The sequence below is a fragment of the Nomascus leucogenys genome, chromosome X (assembly GCF_006542625.1).
Source record: "Nomascus leucogenys isolate Asia chromosome X, Asia_NLE_v1, whole genome shotgun sequence".
Lineage (NCBI taxonomy): Eukaryota > Metazoa > Chordata > Mammalia > Primates > Hylobatidae > Nomascus > Nomascus leucogenys.
The window spans coordinates 79,988,366-80,003,689 of record NC_044406.1 but is presented as its reverse complement, the minus strand read 5'-3'; the positions used below and the strand labels follow the sequence as shown (position 1 = coordinate 80,003,689).

The 15,324-nt window shown below is 35.7% G+C and overlaps 1 protein-coding gene across 1 annotated transcript in view; it reads right to left on the bottom strand.

The window, feature by feature from the left end:
* Positions 1 to 15,324, bottom strand: part of PCDH11X (protocadherin 11 X-linked) — a 787,481-nt gene that overhangs the window by 577,758 nt on the left and 194,399 nt on the right. The window lies entirely within an intron of this gene.

The following is a 15,324-nucleotide window of genomic DNA, read 5'->3' as shown; positions in this document are numbered from 1 at the left end:
CAGTTAAAATGTCTTATATCCAAAATACAAGCAATAACAAATGCTGGGGAGGATGTGGAGAAAAAAGAATCCTTATATACAGTTGTTGGGATTGGAAATTAGTATAATCACCATGGAGAATAGTTTAGAGATTCCTCAAAATACTAAAAATTGAGCTATCATATGATCTTGCAATCCTACTGCTGGGTATATACCCAAAAGAAAGGAAATCAGTGTATCGACAAGATTTCTGCACTCGTATGTTTATTGCAGCACTGTTCACAATAGCCAGGATTTGAATGCAACCTAAGTGTCCATCAATAGACGAATGGATTTGAAAAATGTCATAGATATACACAATGGAATACTATTCAGACATCAAAAAGAAAGAAATCCAGTCATTTGCAACAACATGGATGGAACTTGTGATCATTATGTTAAGTGAAATAAACCAAACACAGAAAGACAAACATGGCATGGTCTCGCTTATTTGTGCGATCTAAAAATCAAAGCAATTGAACTCATGGGCATAGAGAGTAGAAGAATGATTACCTGAGACTAGGAAGGGTAATGGGGGGCTTGGGTGAGGGCGGAATGTTCAATGGGTAAAGATATAGTTAGAAAGAATAAACAAGACTACTAATTGGTAGCACAATGGGGTGACCACAGTCAATCATAACTTAATTGTACATTTTAAAATAACTTAAAATTTTTAATTGGATTGTTTGTAACTTGAAGGATAAGTGCTTGAGGGGATGGATACTCCCTTCTCCATGGCATCCTTATTTCACATCGCATGCCTGTATCAAAAAATGTCATGTACCCCATAGATATATTCACTCATTATGTACCCACAAAAATAAATAATTTTTTAAAAAGAAATAAGAATGTAGTTAGGTATAACTTTAAATATAATAGAAACTAAATGTGTAATATATTAAATACTATTTTATTTCATTGTATGCTGTAATACTTCAGTTAACCAGAACCCAGTCCACTGGCACCTTGGCAAATCCGTATGTGAAAATGGAACAAAGGAATTAATATAAATCCAGAAGAACTAAAGATTTGGACTGAAATGTGGTCTGTTTGATATCTTCAGGCAAAATATTCAATTTACACCAAAGTCATAATAACATTCATTAATTACTTTAATTAAGGAGTATAACTTCAGGGTAGCCTTTGTATGATCCAGCCCTGGTCATATATAAACATTACTTTCTTACCTGGTGAGAGTAGAATCTGTTTGCCTGCCAGTTGACTCATGTTTTTAAACCCCCCATACATAGTGAAACACCATTTCTTCAGTCATTAACCTAGACTTACTTTGTCAGCTAAGACAACTAAAGCCAATGTTATATTTCCATTTTAAAAATTAGACTCCTATTTTAAGGCTGTCCCTTTACACCTGCTTACTCTGAACTGCTGCCAGCCATGAAGCTATTCATGTAGCCTTAATCCAAGGACATACAGTTTGGTAGGGATAAAGAAGAAACAATGAAAAAGAAAAATATGCCATGCTAGATTGTTGGAATAAACACCAGCAATGAGATTAGTTATTACAAATGGGTCATTCTTCTCACCATCTGATTCCGTGACTACCTCTGAGTCTCTCCATCTAGTGTAGCCAGTGTTATATCTTTATTCTTCAATTAAAAAGTAGGAGGCTGTCATTTTTTTTATAAAGCTCTACTGACTCTATTATTTTAAACCATACAAATTTCAGAGTAAATATTTTATTTTTTCTTCTAAGTTTATGCTGTTTATGTAACATTTTTAGTAACAATTTTGAACATTTTCATGTGGCCTCTTTCCAAACATGTTGCTCTGGTTGAAGTTTCATGAGAAACATAGTTGTCTTCCAAAAAATAAGAGAATTAAGAGTGTAAACAAATATCAATGCACATATTTGAAGGTTTTGGTGGTTAATCCCACTAGTCTAGGCAGGGGATAACCCACTTTAAAGAACTGCACTGAATAAAACGATAAAAACTGTTAAATGGAAAACCCATTAATCAAAATAAATTTGTTGCCAACATACCAGTTAACTGAAAGGTTACTGTATTGCTCTTTTACAGAAACATACTATTAAGGCTGGGGATGGTGGCTCACGTCTGTAATCCCAGCACTTTGGAAGGTTGAGGCAGGAGGATCACTTGAGCCCAGAAGTTTGAGACCAGCCAGGGCAACACAGTGAGGCTCCATCTTTACAAAAAAAATTTGAAAATAGCTGGACATGGTGGTGCATGCCTGTAGTCCCAGCTACTTGAGAGGCTGAGGTGGGAGGATCCTTTGAGCCGAGGAGGTTGAGGCAGCAGTGAGTCATGTTTGCATCGTTGCACTACAGCCTAGGAGATGAGTGAGAGACTGTTTCAAAAAAAAAAAAAAAAAAAGGAAAAGAAACATGCAAACTGCTATCAATCAGGAAATAGATTATTTACTGAATATGTACTGAATGCTTAGTACTGTATTTGGCATAGTGATAATATAGGAAAATATAACACAGGAGCTTATAATTTGGATGGAGAGGAAAAAATTACATAAAAGGACAATTAAATACAAACAAATAAATGTATAAATATAATATTCAACATGATAGAATATATCATAGAGAAATGGTTAGTCTGGATGGACTAAGACTAGAGTTAACATATAGCAAAATTATTTCAGACTTTTGTAGAATTAACAAATACCACCATAGGATAAAAAAACAATAAAGATGATAGACTCAAATAGATCAACAACCTAAGAGGATTTTTTTTTTGCAAAGATAAACAAAATTGATAAAAGCATGCTGAATTTTATCAAATTTTATTAATCTTTTAGCTAGACTAAGAAAAAAGAGAAGACTCAAATAAATAAAATCAGAACTAAAATAACAGTCATTACAACTGATACCACAAAGATACAAAGAATCTTAAGAGGCTACTGTGAAGAATTATTCATCAACAAATTGAGTAACTAGAAGAAATAGATTAATTTCTGGAAACATACAATTTACCAAGACAGAATTATGAAGAAATAGAAAATCTTGCTGTGTGCGGTGGCTCATGCCTGTATTCACAGCACTTTGGGAGGCCAAGGTGGGCAGATCACTTGAGGTCAGGAGTTCGAGCCCAGCCTAGCCAACATGGTGAAACCCCGTCTCTACTAAAAATACACAAATTAGCAGGGCATGGTGGCGGGAGCCTGTAATCCCAGCTACTCAGGAGGCTGAGGCAGGAGAATCAGCTGAACCTGGGAGGTAGAGGTTGCAGTGAGCTAAGATTGCGCCACTGCACCCCAGCCTGGGTGACAGAATGAGACTCTGTCTCAAGAAAAAAAAAAAAAAAAAAAACAAAAGAAACGAGAAAAGAAATAGGAAATCTTAACAGATTAATTACACATGAGAAGGTTGAATCAGTAATCAAAAATCTGACAAAGAAAACATCAGGAACAGATGGCTTTACTGGTGAATTCTACCAAATATTTAAAGAAAAATTATAATATAAGCAATCCCTCACGAACTCTTTTAAAAACTGAAGAGAGGAGAGAACACCTCCAAAACCACTTTATGAGACCAGCAATACCCTGTTACCAAATCCAGACAAGGATATTATAAAAAAAATTTTAGTCAATATGTCTGATAAACATTGATACAAATATCTTCAACAAAATACTAACAAACTGAAATCAGCAGCACATTAAAAAGATCATACACCATGATCAAGTGGGATTTATTTCTGGAATGCAACGATGATTAAACATATACAAATCAATAAATGTGATACACCTCATTAACAGGATGAAAGACAAGCATCATATAATCATCTTAATAGTTGCAGGAAAAAAATTGATAAAATTCAACATACTTTTATCATTAAAAACTTTCAATAAATTAGATATGGAAGGAACATAGCTCAACATAACATAATAAGAATCTTATAAGATAAACTCACAGCTAACATCCTATTCAACAGTGAAAATTTGAAACTTTTCCTCTAAGATAAGGAATAAGACAAAGATGTCTCCTTTGCCACTTCTATTCAACATAGTACTAGAAGTCCCTGCCAGAACAATTAAACAAGAAAAAAAAGACATCCAAATCAGAAAGAAGTAAAATTTTCTGTGTTTGCAGGTGACATGACCTTGTGTAAAAACCCTAATGATCCACCAAAACCTGTTAGAAATAATAAAGGAATTCGATAAAGCTGCAAGACACAAAATCAACATAAAAATACCAGTTGTGAATTTATATACTAACAACTAACTATTAAAAAAGTAATTAAGTAGACAATACAATTAACAGTAAATTTAAAAAAATACAGTTGGACCCTTGAGCAACATGGGGGTTAGAGGCACTACTTCCATGCTGTTGAAAATCCACATATGACCTTTGACACTCTAAAATCTTTACTACTAATAGCCTACTGTTGACTGTAAGCCTTGATGATAACATAAACAGTTGATTAACACATAGTTTGTATGTTATGTGTATTATATGCTGTATTCTTACAATAAAGTAAGCTAGATTAAAGAAAATGTTATTAAGCAAATTATAAAAAGAGAAAATGTATTTACTATTCCTTAAGTGGAAGTGGGTTATCATAAAGCTCTTTATCGTTACCATCTTCATATAAATTAGGTTGAAGAGGAGAAGGAAGAGGTGGGGATTTGGTTTCCTGTCTCAGGTCTGATAGAGGTGAAAGAAAATCCATGTATATGTAAACCTGTGTGGTTCAAACTTGTGTTGTTTAAGGGTCAACTGTACTTAGGAATAAGTTAATCACAGAGGTACAATATCTGTACACTGAAAACTGTAAAGTATTGATTTTTAAAAATGAAGAAGGGCCGGGCGTGGTGGCTCACGCCTGTAATCCTAGCACTTTGGGAGGCTGAGGCAGGTGGATCACCTGAGGTCAGGAGTTTGAGACCAGCCTGGCCAACTTGCAGAAACCCTGTCTCTACTAAAAATACAAAAATTAGCTGGGTGTGGTGGTGGGCACCTGTAATTCCAGCTACTCAGAAGGCTGAGGCAGGAGAATCATCGCTTGAACCTGGGAGGCGGAGGTTGCAGTGAGCCGAGATTGCACCATTGCACTCCAGCCTGGATGAGGAGACCGAAACTCCATCTCAAAAAAAAAAAAAAAAAAAAAGGCCGGGCGTGGTGGCTCATGCCTGTAATCCCAGCACTTTGGGAGGCTGCGGCGGGTGGATCACAAGGTCAGGAGATCGAGACCATCCTGGCTAACATGGTGAAACCCCATCTCTACTAAAAAATACAAAAAATTAGCTGGGCGTGGTGGCGGGTGGCTGTAGTCCCAGCTACTCAGGAGGCTGAGGCAGGAGAATGGTGTGAACCTGGGAGGCGGAGCTTGCAGTGAGCTGAGATCTCGCCACTGCACTCCAGCCTGGGCGACAGAGTGAGACTAAGCCTCAAAAAAAAAAAAGAAGAAGAAGATAATACAAATAAATAGATATCCCATGTGCTTGGATTGGAAGAATTTATATTGTTACCATGTCTATAATATCCAAAGCAATGTACAGATTTAATACAATTCCTATCAATATCCCAATAACATTTTTCATGGAAATAGAACACAAACAATCCTAAAATTCATATGGAACCACAAAAAACTCAGAATAGCTAAAAGACTCTTGAGGAAGAAGAACAAAGCTGGAGGCATTACACTACTTGATTCCAAACTACAGTACAAAGCTATAGTAATTAAAACAGTATGGTACTGGTATAAAGACAGACACATAGGCCAAGGGAACAGAATAGAGTCCATTAATAAACCCACACATAGACAGTTAAGTAATCTTCAAGAAAGGTACCAAGAATGCACAATAGGGAAAGCATAGTCTCCTCAATAAGTGGCACTGGGAAAACTGGATATCCATATTCAAAAAGAAGAAACATAGACTCTTACCTTACATCACACACAAACATCAACTCAAAACTGATTAAGACTTAAATATAACTCCTAAAACTGTAAAATTCCTAGAAGAAAACATAGGAAAGCTTCTTGACATTTGTCTCAGCAATGTGTTTTTTCTTTTTTTAACGTGACACCAAAAGGATAGGCAACAAATGCAAAGATAAACAATTGGAACTACATTAAACTAAAACATTTCTGCATAGCAAAGGAAACTACTAAATGAAAAGGCAACCCACAGAATGGGAGGAAATATTTACAAATCACATATTTGATAAGGGGTTAATATCTAGAATATATAACTAACTCATACAACTAAATACTTTTAAAAGATTATAAAACACTGAATAATCCAATGAACAATATGCAAAAGACTTGAATAGTCATTTTTCCAAAGACAAAAAAATGATGGCTAACAAGTACATGAAAATGTGTGCAACATCACTAATCATCAGGGAAATGCAAATTAAAACCATGATGAAATATTACTCCATTACCTGTTAGATTGACTATTATAAAAAACAGTAAAACATCAATTGTTAGCAAAGACGTGGGGAATAGGGAACCCTTGTACACTGTGGGTGGGGATGTAAATTGGTACAGCCATTATGAACAAACAGTGTGGATGTTCTTCAACACCTTGGAAATAGACCTACAATATGATTCAGCCATCCCACTTCTGGGGAATTTCCTAAGGAAATTAAATCACCATGCTAACGGGATATCTACATTCTCATGTTCTTTGCAGCATTATTCACAATAGCCAATATATGGAAACAACCTAAGTGTCCATCAATATATAAATGAATAAAGAAAATGTAATGTGTATATACAATGGAATATTATTCAGCCCTTAAAAACAAGGAGATCCTGATATTTGTGACAACATTGATGAACATGGAGGACATTATACTAAGTGAAATAATCTAGAGACATAAACAGAAATAATACATTGTTTCTCTTAATGTGAAATTTAAAAATTCAAACTCAGAAACAGATTGCAGAATGGTCATTACCAAGGGCTGGGAGGGTGAGGGAAATGGGAAGAAGTTGGTGAAAGGGTACAAACTTTCAGTTAGAAGAGGAAAAAATTCTAGAGACATAATGTATTTGCTAAGAGGGCAGATCTCAAGTGTTCTCACCACAAACACAAAAAGGTAACTATGTGATGCAATTTATATGTTAATTAGTTTTACTGTGATAATCATTTCACAATGTATATGTGTATCAAAACATAACAATGTATACTTTAAATTTATACAATTTTTATTTGTTAAATCATACCTCATAAAGCTGGAAGAAAGAAAAACAAGAGGTTGTTATTGACATAAAATACTGTATTATTCCTCTGCCGCCGTCACCAAGAAAAACTTAAAAAAACCAAGCACTGTATAATGACTGGCAAAATGCTGTAGAGGATCAGTTTACATGGAACAAGCACAGCAGCAGAAAATGTTATTCTTGACATTAATAATAAATGTAAGTGTAAATGAAGTCAGGCCAATTACCAGAAAGAAGCATTACTCCTGCAGCCAAGGAGAAGGGAAGAAGACCCTAACAGGTCCCTTTCTTTTTATTTCCCGAAAGCAGCCTTTTAAAGCAGTTTTGTCAGTCTTCCTGCAGATTTTCAGGTCCTGAGAAAATTAGGTTTTTCTAATATCATCAGTTCTAAATTTATTACTTCCCAGAAACACAACTTTAATGTAGTGGCATCCCTAACCTCCAACTCTTTCTCTAAAAGAAGGGGAGAAAAAAGCCAAGAGTCTAATATGAATTTTAGCATAATTCATAGCTTAATATTTTAAAAAATATGTGCAATATTCCTTGAACTTGTAGTTTCTCATCTATAAAAGGACGATTCAAAACAGTGATAGTCATAGCAGCTTTTTTTCTATTTTTTTAAATAAAACACAGCCTTACAGGTGAGGAGAAAGTTAATAAAGGATATACTGTTCCAATTTCTGTTCATCTGCTGAAAGCACTAGGTAATATATGTTCAAAGTTACTTTTAATAAAATATAAACCAATCTACTGTTAACACATCTCATTGGAAAACTAATTAATGAGAACACAGATTTTGCAAGCTTGTTAATCTGAAAGGACTCTAAACTTTAACAAATTTCACCTTGGTGTGTTATGTTCTTCTTTGCACACAGATCTAAACTGGTTTTCAAAATGTTTAGTTATGCATACAAATGAATATTGGTACAACCTGTGTGGCCAATGCCATCTCCTGATTTAATGATTTTTATTGCTTCCTGATAACAAGAATCTCATCACTTTTTTTCACTCTTGTATTTCCAAGGCTACAACCAATAGCTAGCATATTGTAAGTGCTCATTAAATGTTGGACTTAAGGAAAAATTATTTAATTCAAAAACATAGGTTATTGCTCCCAAACTCTGCCCCAAACTACACCCCATTTACACCAGTAGTGAAGCAATATCTGATAGTTAAAAGCATAAGATTTAATCTCTACCAGACCTAAGTCCTTGCTCCACCACATATTAGCTGTGTTAAACTTAGCTTCAGTTGTCTCATCTAAAATATAGAAATAATAAAAATAATTGCCCCATAAGGCTGTTGAGAGTCCAAAACAAGATAATCTTTCTCAAGCTGTGAGCAACGTAAGTGTAATAAAAGATGATTCTGGGAAGATGATGGCGATGGCAGTTTTTGAAACTCCCAGAATCTCCTTAGAGAAACAGAGCAACCTGACAGCAAAACCAAAAAACCAGAGACAATATTTAGAACTGCACTAGGTGACAAGGTGTTCTCATGATTGTCAAAACACAAGTGGTGGAGAAAAAAACCACCCATAGCCACAAGACCAGCATGTTATCAAGGTCAGTGTGGAAATGAGCAGAGAGGCACAATAGGGTGGCTGAACCTGAAAACACAAGAATGCCAAAATAGCAAAGAAGTGTTCACAGGAAAGCACAGTAGGCAAAGTTGAGAAAGTAACTGAAATTGAAAAGCGTTTGGCCCCCTCCAAAAGTCAGTGAGCTCAAGGGGTCAGCATTTATGACTGAAGCAACTACAGTACTGTAGATTGATATACATCTGAAAATGACTAGCCAGGGCTTCCTTCTAGAGCAAGGCACTACACCAAGACAAAACTACTGGGTTTGGAATAAGAATTAAGCAGCATAGGAATGATAGCGATAAAGAAAAGATAAGTCCCACACAAAGTAGGGGAGAGGAAGGGTACCATGACATCTCAGAAGGCAAGTCAACATTTTTTTTTTTTAACACAGCAGGAAAGGGAGCTCTGTGAAAGTAGAGCTAGTTGTGAAAGCAGCACTGATGAACTTCCCTGTATCTTGCCTTCATCTGGAAGTTTAAGAAACCTAATCGTACATAAGCATGAGAAATGGAATATTATTGAAGACAATCTCACATAAGTTACTATAAGATTTAAAAAAAATGAGAATAGCATCCCTCCAGCTCATAAAAATTTATTAAAATGAATACTTACTATTTAAAAATAAGATAACAGATATTAAGAAAATTACACAATACACGAAAGAGCAATATAAAGCAGAGTTAGATATTGTTAAAAAAAACAAGTGACAACTCAGAAAACAATTGGAAATAAAAGAAAAAATTAATTTCAAAAATGTTCCTTCTAAATTCAAAGGAATAGAAAAATAAAGAAACAAAACAGGCACAGGTCAAACAGAGGAAATTTCTTGAAATGCAAAAAAAAAGAAATTAAAAAATATGATAATGATTTAATAAAAAGCGTCAAATGTTGAAAGCAGGTAAACATGATTCAACATATAAATCACAAGAGTCACTGAGGAAGAAATCAATAACAAGATAACTGAACAAATACAAACTAAAATAAATTGAAACCACATATTGAAGGAACACACCAAGTTCCTGAGAACATCAATTCAGAATTACCAACACCAAGATACATACTAAAAAAAAAAGAATTAAATAGAATGAACAAAAAAGAGAAAAAATCCTTGGAACGTCGAAGAGAAAGTGATTTCTGCAAACACAGTGTGAAGAGAAACCAGACATTGGCCAGAGACCTCAGAACTCAAGGGAAGACATGATGGTGAGCATCCTGGGTTTTCTTTTTGCCCTAGGTATCCCACAGTGGGTACTGGAAAAGCCAGTAACCTGGAAGCACCAAGAGACACAGGCCAAAAAAAAAAAAAAAAGTCTTAACAAAAGCCTGTTCTCAGTAGCCAAAGGTCCTGGAAAGAGACAGCTTACCAAGGCAGATAATGTTAGATGATAACTTTTTGACTCCAGCCAAACACCACAGGAAAAAAATGTAGCCCCACCCAACACACACCAGCCAAGAGGAGGGTATAGACTTCTACCATTGCCAAGCTATAACAAGGATCCTTAGCCCCCAGCCCCCGCTTCAGGTTGATATCAGAGAAGATTGTGCAGAAAGTAGTAATTAGTCACTCTTACTCTTCCCAGCCAAGGAAGTATCAGTGGAGACCTAGTGGAAAGCCAGAGCTCCCATCTTAAGCTAGCAATAACAAGCAACTCCCCCTTTCAGGTGCAAAGCTGAATGGAGAACCCAAAATTTATTGCCAGGCCCAACCCAGTAGTAAGGAGGTGCACTTCTTCCTCCCCACCAGAGTAGATGGTATCAGAGAAGACTTAGTGAAAAGTCAGGTCCCTCACTTCGGCACAACAGTAGTGAGGCTAGCCCCCCAGAGTTCCGGGAGGCCACATAGTGAGTAGTAATGAGGCCACTCTGCCATTCCCTACTAGAGATAACAGCAGAGGCCTAGTAGGGAAAAGGTATACCCTAGCCCCACCTAGCAGTAAGTAGGAGCCCCTGCACCTCCTGTGTGTTAACAGAAGTTGAGTGGGAAATTGAGATTTCCGCTATCCCTGGAAATAATGAGGCAGCGCCCCCTTTCTCGCTGGAGTGGTGTCAGATAAGGCCTGCTAAAGCAGAAAATTTAAATAAAATTTGGAGTTTCATAATAAAATTCTCAAAATGTCCAGATTTCAATTGAAAATCACTCATCATACCATGAAGCAGGGAAATCTCCATATAAAAGTGATAAAGCAAGCAACAGACACCAACACCAGAATGACAGAATTGTTAGAATTATTTGGGAAGAATTTTAAAACAGCCATCATAAAAATCTCCCAACAAGCAACCACAAACACATTGAAACAAATGAAAAAAAAAATAGAAAGTTTCTGCAAAGATATGGAAAGCCCCAGAAAAAAATAAGATATAAATGAGTCAAATGATAAATGTATGAGGTGACAAATATGTTAAATACCCTAATTTGATCATTATACAACATATAGATGTATCAAAACATAAAATTGTACCGTATAAAACTGTATAATCATAATGGATCAATTAAAAAAGAATCAAATGGAAACTCAAATAAAAAATACAATAACAAAAATAAAAACTCAGTGGATGAGTTTAACACCAGAATGGAGAGGACCATTCTGGAGAGGAAAAGATCAGAGAATCTTTTGAAGAGGAAAGAATCAAAGAAATTGAAAAAAATCATATTTAATCCATTTGAACAACATAAAGAAAATAGCGTATAAAAAAATTAACAGAGCCTGAAGTTTGTGTAGGATTATAACAAAAGATCTAATGTTCATTTCTTCAGAGTTCTGGAGAGAAGAAAGAGGGTAGGGCTAAAAAGGTATCTGAAGAAATAATAGATGAAAAATTTACAAATCTGGCAAACAACACAAACCCACAGATCCAAGAAGCTGAATGAATACAGTTAAATCTATTTTTTTTGTAAGGACTTCTCAGAATGTTGACTATGCTAATATGCATTTGAAATAAAAATTTCATAAATTGATTAGATATACAACCATTTTTTTCATAACTGTAGTTAAGGGTTATGCCACCACCTCCCACATGGGCTTAAATTTACATTCTGCATTGTTTCCTTTGGCTTTTCTCTTCTTATTCTTTTTTTGTTGTTGTTTTTGAGATGGAGTCTCGCTCTTGTTTTTGAGATGGTGTCTCGCTCTGTTGCCCAGGTTGGAGTGCAGTGGCGCAATCTCGGCTCACTGCAAGCTCTGCCCCCTGGGTTCATGCCACTCTCCTGCCTCAGCCTCCCGAGTAGCTGGGACTACAGGCGTCCACCACCATGCCTGGCTAATTTTTTTGTATTTTTGGTAGAGACGGGGTTTCACCATGTTAGCCAGGATGGTCTCAGTCTCCTGACCTCGGGATTCGCCCACCTCAGCCTCCTAAAGTGCTGAGATTACAGGCGTGAGCCACCGCGCCCGGCCTTCTTTTCTTTTTTCTTTTCTTTTCTTTTCTTTTTTTTTTTTCACATGAAATGTTGGGAATCCAATGACAGTAGCTTTTTTTATTTAAGAAGGGTAAGCAACATTGAATCAGGAAGGATGGACTTTCTTGAGGCCTTCTAGTATCACAGCAGGTAGCCTCCCTCTGAAGGATGTGTGATAAACATTGTCCAATGAAACAGGGTCTCATCAGGCCCGCTGTGGTTTGAAAACCTGTCTAACCCCTAGTAGCAGATTCCTGGATAGTGAAGGTGATGGAGAGTCTGGGTATATGAGGTAATAGATGCAGAAAACCAAACCCAATTTAGGGTTCCTTCAGCTAATTGGTCCCCTGTGAAATGGATATATATTTGAATCAAGAAGTGAATTCTTGGAAGCCCAAGAATGGGTAGCCTTGGACAGCTGAGCTTATTCACATTGAGTAGTATAATCATTCTCTTTGGAAGAACCCTAAGAGATTGTATTGAGTTCTGGATCTACACTATACCATAGTAGCACTGGTCTGTGTCCTCTACCAGAGTATGTAAGACTAGTGTTCAACAACTGCATTATATGACAGCCAGAAGCAGTGGCCATAGCAGACTGATCAAAAGTAATTGCAAAATATCCAGGCAGTTCATTTAATCAAATGCTGCCTAATCTCTGATCACTTGAACACATAATCAGCTACACACTTCTGCCCACTTGAGAATTATTGATTCTTCCCATTAAAACAAATACAGGTCCAGGTGACACATACTATAATTATCATAGGTAATGTAATTACTGCATGTAAATTGATTGCTATAATTGGTTTATGGTTATTTGTATGAGAGAGAGAAGTAAATTGCAATGTTTGGGGGAAAAAAAGATTAAGACAACATATCCCTCAGCAAACAAAGAAGAAGACACATTAAGTTAACAATATATGTCACCATGACACATGTCTTAAGATACATTAACTGAACAATTCCTAGTAGCAGATTTTGAATTACTTCAGTATGAGGAGGAGAAGGGAGGACTAGATATGGGAAAAAGAGGAAGAGAATGTAGAAGATTCAAAGAGAGGAATGGAAAGAGGAGAAAGAAAAAGGAGAGAAAGAGAATAGGAGAAAAGAGAGGAAAGGGAAGAGAAAGCAGCTGACTTCACACAGAAAATTAATCTAATATTATAATAATAGTGCTATGTATTATAGTATTGCTCATCAAAAGATCATAGTTCTATACTATAATACAGGTATATTCTATTCTAAGATTTTTCTCTGGTTTTAAATTTTAAAATTTTAACTTCTAAAAAGAATTGACTTTGATATCCTCACAGCTCATAAATGAAAAAAACAACAACAAAAGTGCCATTATATCATGGGAGATACAAAGATGAATAAGAATGGTTTGTCTCCAGATAAAATTATTTTTGTGAGAGTTTTTTATAGTTTTTAAATAATTTTCAATAGTTTTTTTAATAGACCATTTTTTTTGAAAGACCACTGGGTCTTTCAAAATGAACCTTAACACAAATTTTTTGCATTTGTGAAATGCAAAAAAAGTCACTTTATGATAATACTTGTTTCAAACATTTTGTTTCTCTTTTTCTCTAATGACTCTCATTGTATTTCTTAAAATGAAAATGAATGTTTCCATAAAATTCTTAATATTTATTATAGGCAAATTATGTATGAAGCATTTTTCCATCATACAATGTAAAATCTTCACAGTGGGTAGTATGAATCATTTGTAATATAAATTAAATATAAACTTTAAAAAATACCAACCTGAGAAATTATAAAGCTTTTATATAAATAATGAGTAGATTTAAGATAAGCACCTGTCCATTGTCATCTAGACATAAGGTAAGCAGTAGACACTCATTAAGTTTAATAATATAACCCAATTTAATGTTATTTGATTAAGAAGAAATATGTCTAGGTCGAGTGTGGTGGCTCATGCCTGTAATCCCAGCACTTTGGGAGAATAAGGCAGGTGCATCACTTGAGGTCAGGAGTTCCAGACCAGCCTGGAGAAAGTGAAACCCCATTTCTACCAAAAATACAAAAATTAGCTGGACATGGTGACAGGCACCTGTAATACCAGCTGCTTGGAAGGCTGAGGCAGGAGAATCCCTTGAACCCAGGAGGCAGAGATTGCAGTCACTTGAGATCACTCCATTGCACTCCAGCCTGGGTGACAGAGGGAGACTCCATTTCAAAAAAGACAATGTTAAATCATTCCTTTTGTAGGAGACAATTTTCATTTTTGGCCTGGCCCTATCTAAAATATTTCAGTTAATTTTTTATCATGATGATATTAGGGAGTGAATTGGATTGAATACATTGCCAATTCATTTGCTCAGGCAAACTTTTAGACAGCTGAGAGCAAGGTTTTAATTACATACAACATGGTAAGACAGAATAATGGCCCCCAAAGATGTCTGAGCTCCAATTCCAGAACCTATGACTATGTTATCTCACATAGCAAAAGTGACCTTGGCAGATGTGATTAAGGTTAAGTTCCTTGAGATGGAGAGACTCAAGGACCTGGGTCAGGCAGGTGGGCCCAATCTAATCACATGAGTGCTTAAAAAAGGACAACATTTCCCAGATCTAGTCAAAGGGAGACATGAGGTGAAGAAGGGTGAGAGAAATGCAGAGTCGCTTTGAGGATGGAGGAAGAGACATGAGCCAAGGAAGGTGGAAAAGGCAAGGAAATGGCTTCTCCCTTAAAGGCTCCAGAGGAAATACAAACCTATTGCCACCATGATTTTAGTCCACTGAGTTCTGTTGGGACTTTAACCTTCAGAAATATAAAATGATAGATTTGTGTTGTTTTTAGCCACTAATTTGTGATACCCTGTTACAGCAGCAATAGAAAACTTACATACACATAAATATGGCTCAGTTGCTACATCTTGACACTAACATAGTATCAATGACATACATAAAGAATGCATTTTAAAATGGTTGATACATACATAATTTAATAGAAAGTTACCACATTTATAATTCAATTAATTTAAATCTTTATTAACTTTATTTCTCTAAACTACTTTGAATTCTTAGATATTTACTATTTTAGTGGGTATAATTGAAAATGGTATCCGCCAAAAATTGGCAGTTGAAACTGCCAGAATTTTTAAATGAGTTGTTCTATTTCTTCCTTACCTCATTCCATA